This window comes from Coenobita brevimanus, chromosome 2, assembly GCF_032717465.1.
Source record: "Coenobita brevimanus isolate Jiangsu-jjx chromosome 2, ASM3271746v2, whole genome shotgun sequence".
In the NCBI taxonomy this organism is placed as follows: domain Eukaryota; kingdom Metazoa; phylum Arthropoda; class Malacostraca; order Decapoda; family Coenobitidae; genus Coenobita; species Coenobita brevimanus.
This window is the reverse complement of record NC_136955.1, coordinates 1,282,582-1,290,000: the sequence shown is the minus strand read 5'-3', so window position 1 is coordinate 1,290,000 and position 7,419 is coordinate 1,282,582.

The window sequence follows — 7,419 nt, the reverse complement described above, 5'->3', positions numbered from 1 at the left end:
TTGTATTTTTATTATTATTTTTATTACCTGTATTATTTTATTATTATTATTATTATTATTATTATTATTATTATTTAGCTTAGATTTTTTCGAACAGGGAGTCATCGGATTGAAGGGGTCGATTCCTTATTCTTTTTAGGCAGTCTCTCTCTCTCTCTCTCTCTCTCTCTCTCAAATCTATTCTTGGCGGCTTTGGGGATTACGTAACACCTCTCCCTTATCGATTTATTTTACACATTGCTTCTCAGTGTCGCCTTTTTTATGCAAGAAAGAAGGAACCAAGGGCCATGATCCCGCTAATTGCTCCCTCCAAGAAAAAAAACCAAAAAATTACTGAGCCACATTCAAGATCCATTACATTCAGCTTTACATGTTATTGATGCAAACTATTATTTAAACGATATAAGTAACATACAGGAAAATGTTAGGGTATAATAATCAAAATAAATCGCTAAGGTAAAGGTGTAACGAAGCTCCAGTACCAGTTAGCATAGGGACTGATGTTTATTTATATTTTTCTAACTTGTCATTTAATAACGTAATATATAAATGCTTAAATTCAAAAACTGACATTCATACAAGCTATACTTATTGTTATTATATTATTTACCTGTATTTAGAGGTGTATAAATAGGATATTTATACATATCAATTATTAACCGCTTTACCCAGTTTAAATGATTTGATTCGATTTTGTTTTGAAAGTTTAACTGATCCCTAACGGAATATATATTTATTAACCGCTTTACCCAGTTTAAATGATTTGATTCGATTTTGTTTTGAAAGTTTAACTGATCTCTAACGGAATATATATTTATTAACCGCTTTACCCAGTTTGAATAATTCGATTTTGTTTTGAAAGTAACGGAATTCATATTTATTAACCGCTTACCCAGTTTAAATTTGTCGATTTGGTTTTGAAAGTTTAAAGGATCTGTAACGGAATATATATTAACCGCTTTACCCAGTTTGAATGATTCGAGTTTGTTTTGAAAGTAACGGAATTCATATTTATTAACCGCTTTACCCAGTTTAAATTAGTCGATTTAGTTTTGAAAGTTTAAAGGATCTGTAACGGAATATATATTAACCGCCTTACCCAGTTTGAATTATTCGAGTTTGTTTTGAAAGTAACGGAATTCATATTTATTAACCGTTACTTAGTTTGAATTATTCGAGTTTGTTTTGAAAGTAACGGAATTCATATTTATCAACAGCTGTACCCAGTTTGAATTATTCGATTTTGTTTTGAAAGTAAAGGAATGTATATTTATTAACCGCTTTACCAAGTTTGAATTATTCGATTTTGTTTTGAAAGTTTAACGGATCTGTAACGGAATTTTGATATCTTTATAAGTTAGAGGGAAGTTAAATTGATATATTGAAGCAGGACTTAGAGTATATCAGGATTATACTCAAATTAACCCCCTCTACGTCTGTAACTTACCCCATTATATTTTTAAACGGTGAAAAACAGAGAGAGAGAGAGAGAGAGAGAGAGAGAGAGAGAGAGAGAGAGAGAGAGTGGGGGTGCAGAATGTGAAAAGTTCAGCTCAGGAATAAAATGAACTAAAATCCTGAGAGAGAGAGAGAGAGAGAGAGAGAGAGAGGAAAACTAAATTACTCATACCAGGATTAAACTTAGCAACTTAAATTCGCCGTGAGAGAGAGAGAGAGAGAGAGAGAGAGAGAGAGAGAGAGAGAGGGAGGGAGATTCATCGTAAAAAGTTATATACGAATATACTCAGTTTTCTTTAAGTTGGCCTAAAATGTCTCCATCATGAATACTGAGTTGTAACGGTATACTAACACTAGAACATGATGCTAGTCACGAAGAAGTGCCGTGGAAAGGATGTTGAGCCGTAGTAGTATTGTCTTTTTCTGCCACTGAGCTACGTGAAATAAGCTGCAAAAGGACGAAAATCTGGGCCAAGTTAAGGTGAAAGGAGTTGAATAACACTAGAACATGATGCTAGTCACGAAGAAGTGCCGTGGAAAGGATTTAGAGCCGTATTATTGTCTTTCTGCCACTGAGCTACGTGAAATAAGCTGCAAAAGGACGAAAATCTGGGCCAAGTTAAGGAGAGAGGGAGAGAGAGAAACTCCGGCCATCAGGTCAATGGCTATTAGAGGTCAGCCTCCTACCCTTACCTTTCCATAGCACTTCTTCGTGACTAGCATCATATTCTAGTGTTAGCATACCTATACGACTCAGCATTCAAGATGGCGAGGTAAAAAGTTTAGGCCAAATAAGAGTGAAAAGAGTAAAAAAAAATACAATATACTCAATCTATCGTATCTATCTGTCTATCTATCTATATCTATCTGTCTGTCTCTATAACCAGACGCCTTAATCCCGAAATGGGTGGCCACAAAAAAATCACCTCCATGTCACCCTGTCCTCTGCCATCATACCGCCCTCTTTCCAGCACACGCAATCCTCTCCCATGTACCTCTCCACCCCATCCCTCCAACTCACCCAGACACACTCTCCTTGTCAGTTTCTCACTCCAGTTTCTCCACCCCATCCCTACATCTCATCCTCGGTCGCCCTCTCCTACTGCCCCCTCCATGTCACTCATACGCTCTTCTGGTCAGTCTCTTACTCCATTTTCTTCACCATATCCTTTCAACCCATCCTCGGCCTTCCTCTCCATCTCATGCATTCTTCTTGTCAGTCTCTCACCATCCATTCTCTCCATGTTGCTTCTCCAGACACTTCAGTCACATCCACACCACAACGCTCCTTCACATCCTCATCTCACTCACATGCACTCTTCTGGTCAATCTTTCACTCCATCACATACTGTACACATCCTCATTTGTCTGTCTGTCTCTCCACGTAACTCCACATCCACACCACAACGCTCCTTCACTTCCTCATTTGTCTGTCTGTCACCACGTAACTCCACATCCACACCACAACGCTCCTTCACTTCCTTATTTGTCTGTCTGTCTCTCCACGTAACTCCACATCCACACCACAACGCTCCTTCACATAATCGTTTGTCTGTCTCTCCACGTAACTCCACATCCACATCCACACCACAACGCTCCTTCACTTCCTCATATGTCTGTCTCTCCACGTAACTCCACATCCACACCACAACGCTCCTTCACTTCCTCATTTGTCTGTCTGTCTCTCCACGTAATTCCACATCCACACCACAACGTTCCTTCACTTCCTCATTTGTCTGTCTGTCTCTCCACGTAACTCCACATCCACACCACAACGCTCCTTCACTTCCTCATCCGTCTGTCTGTCTCCACGTAATTCCACATCCACACAAGGCTCCTTCACTTCCTCCTTCGTGTGTTTTAAGGTCTCACATAGTCAGTTAATTCTACGGTCCCAGCTTGCCATATTTCACTATCAGAGAGTGCATACCCCCGCAAGCGTCGGCGAAATTTAATACGGTACCGGTACGCCCGCATCTGTATTCGAATTGTTTCAGGTCAGTGGCACTTCTTCGTGACTAGCAGCCCATTCCGGTGTTAATCTATTGTTACTGCACGGTTGCACTTCTTCGTGACTAGCAGCCCATTCCGGTGTTAATCTATTGTTTCTGCACAGTGGCACTTCTTCGTGACTAGCAGCCCATTCCGGTGTTTATCTATTGTTACTGCATAGTTGCACTTCTTCGTGACTAGCATCATATTCCAGTGTTAATCTATATATTGTTCAGCTCATTGGCATTTCTTCGTGACTAGCATCGTATTCCAGTGTTAATCTATATATTGTTCAGCTCATTGGCACTTCTTCGTGACTAGCATCGTATTCCATTGTTAATCTATATATTTAGCTCATTGGCACTTCTTCGTGACTAGCATCGTTTTCAGTGTTAATCTCTTGTTACGGCTCAGTGGCAGAATGAAAGTGCTACGGTTGTATATCTTTTCCATAGCACTTCTTCGTGACTAGCATCGTATTCCGATGGTAATTTACCGTAGCACTTCTTCGTGACTAGCATCATATTCTGGTGTTAATATAGCACTACTTCGTGACTAGCAGCATATTCCAATGTTAATATACTTGTAGCACTTCTTCGTGACTAGCAGCATGTTCCAGTGTTAATATATCACTCCGTGACTAGCAGCATATTCCAGTGTTAATATAGCACTTGTTCGTGACTAGCAGCGTATTCCAGTGTTATTATAGCACTTCTTCGTGACTAGCAGCATATTCCAATGTTAATATACTCGTAGCACTTCTTCGTGACTAGCAGCATATTCCAGTGTTAATATAGCACTTCTTCGTGACTAGCAGCGTATTCCAGTGTTATTATAGCACTTCTTCGTGACTAGCAGCATATTCCAATGTTAATGTACTCGTAGCACTTCTTCGTGACTAGCAGCATATTCCAGTGTTAATATAGCACTTCTTCGTGACTAGCAGCGTATTCCAGTGTTATTATAGCACTTCTTCGTGACTAGCAGCATATTCCAGTGTTAATATACTCGTAGCACTTCTTCGTGACTAGCAGCATATTCCAGTGTTAATATAGCACTTCTTCGTGACTAGCAGCATATTCCAATGTTAATATACTCGTAGCACTTCTTCGTGACTAGCAGCATATTCCAGTGTTAACATACTCGTAGCACTTCTTCATGACTAGCAGCATATTCCAGTGTTAATATTGCACTTCTTCGTGACTAGGAGCATATTCCAGTGTTAATATACTCGTAGCACTTCTTCGTGACTAGCAGCATATTCCAGTGTTAACATACTCGTAGCACTTGTTCATGACTAGCAGCATATTCCAGTGTTAATATAGCACTTCTTCGTGACTAGCAGCATATTCCAGTGTTAAAAAGAGCAAATGATATACGGTACATGTAAATAATTTCACCGGACGATTCAGATAACACACAAGAAGACTGTAAGGGGTAATAAGCAAAATAAATCGCTTAAGAGAAGGTGTTAGGGAGCTTCTTTTTACCGACGAGAACAAGGGAATGGCTCAGTCGGTGTCTAACCTGCGTCACTGATTATTTTTACCCTAACTTGGCCTAAAATTGCCGTCTCCCCATCTTGAATGCCGAGTTGGAACGGTAGACTAGCACTAGAATATGATGCTAGTCACGAAGAAGTGCTGTGGAAAGGATGTGGAGCCGTAGTATTGCCTTCGGCCATTGCGTGAAGTATTGATGCTAGTCACGAAGAAGTGCTGTGGCAAGGATGTGGAGCCGTAGTATTGTCTTCGGCCATTGCGTGAAGTATTGATGCTAGTCACGAAGAAGTGCTGTGGCAAGGATGTGGAGCCGTAGTATTGTCTTCGGCCATTGCGTGAAGTATTGATGCTAGTCACGAAGAAGTGCTGTGGCAAGGATGTGGAGCCGTAGTATTGTCTTCGGCCATTGCGTGAAGTATTGATGCTAGTCACGAAGAAGTGCTGTGGCAAGGATGTGGAGCCGTAGTATTGTCTTCGGCCATTGCGTGAAGTATTGATGCTAGTCACGAAGAAGTGCTGTGGAAAGGTTGTGGAGCCGTAGTATTGTCTTTTTCTGTCACTGAGCTACGTGAAGTACCGTGTATGATGCTAGTCACGAAGAAGTGCTGTGGAAAGAATGGAGAGCCGTAGTATTGTGTTTTTGTCACAAAGCTGCGTGTATGATGCTAGTCACGAAGAAGTGCTATGGCAAGAATGGAGGGCTATAGTATTGTCTTTTTCCGACACTGAGTTACGTGAAGTTTGATTCTAGTCACGAAGAAGTGCTGTGGAAAGGATGTAGAGCCGTAGTATTGTCTTTTTCCGACACTGAATTATATAAAGTCTGATGCTAGTCACAAAGAAGTGCTGTCGAAAGGATGTAGAGACAGTATTGTCATATTCAGCCACTGAGTTACCGGTACGTGAAGTCTGATGCTAGTCACGAAGAAGTGCTATGGAAAGGATGTAGAGCCGTAGTATTGTTTTTGTCACTAAGCTACGTGTATGGTGCTTGTCACGAAGAAGTGCTGTAGAGGGAATGTAGAGCCGAATTTCGATATGACGTCCGTTTAATACAGAATCGGACAGTAAGGTGTAAAAGCAAAATAAATCGCTTAGGAAAATGTGTTAGGGAGTTTCCTTAACCGATGACAAAACAGGCCGATGAGAGAGTTAATTGAGGCTGTCTTTAATTGAGTAGTAGTAGTAGTAGTAGTAGTAATAGGGGGAGGAGTATCTAGCTGAAACGTGAACCCAGTGGACTGCAGGCTTTTGCTATCCTCCTCCTCCTCCTCCTCCTCCATCCTTATAATTTCCATCATTTTTTTTTTCTTCTGTAATAAATACGGTACATGAGTAGGTGGGATCTAGGAAGGTGAATATGGACGCAAGTGGAGAATTCATCACCATCACCATCATCATCATCATCATCATCATCATCATCATCAACATCATCATCATCATTATTATCACCACCACCATTATCATCAATATCACCACCACCACCACCACCACCACCACCACCACCATCATCATCATCATCATTATCACCACCACCACCACCATCATCATCATCATTATCACCACCACCACCACCATCATCATCATCATCATCACCACCACCACCACCATCATCACCACCACCACCACCACCATCATCATCATCATCACCACCACCACCACCACCATCATCATCATCACCACCACCACCACCATCATCATCATCACCACCACCACCATCATCATCATCATCACCACCACCACCACCACCACCACCATCATCATCATCACCACCACCACCACCACCACCACCACCACCATCATCATCATCAATAACAGATACCAAATTACCGAAATAACCAATATGAAAATTAATAGTAAGAGGGAACAACATATTAAAGGTTTTTCCCGTTCTCTTAATATTGTAACTTTTAAGATTTGGCAGTTTGGAAGGAATAAAGTTAATGATCCATACATGATTTTTTAATTGGGGTCGCTAATATGGCCATGTGGAGAGGATGGAGGGTGAAAGACTGACGAAGAGAGTGTATGTGAGTGAGGTGGAGGGGGAAAGAGGGAGGGGGAGGCCGAGGATGAGATGGAGAGATGGGGTGGAGTGGAGAGATATATGAGAGAGGGGGGTGTGAGTTGGGAGCAGGGGAGTGAAATGGCGGGGGACAGGGCGACTTGGAGGCGATTTGTTTGTGGCCACCCCAAACGGGATTGAGGCGTCTGGCAATAGATAGATAGATAGATAGCTAATATGGTGTGATAATTGTGTGTGTGTGTGTGTGTGTGTGTGTGTGTGTGTTGGCGTCTCACCTTCTCCCTGTGCTGTTTGCATTGAGGTCAGGATAAGTGGCCATATTTGCTCTTTCGTATCATTGAAACTTGCCTCATCCCTGTGGCAAGGTTTATTATTCTTATCAGTATTATAATTATTGCCTATAATAAAATTGCCATATATTTGCAAGGTCATTTGTGCCCG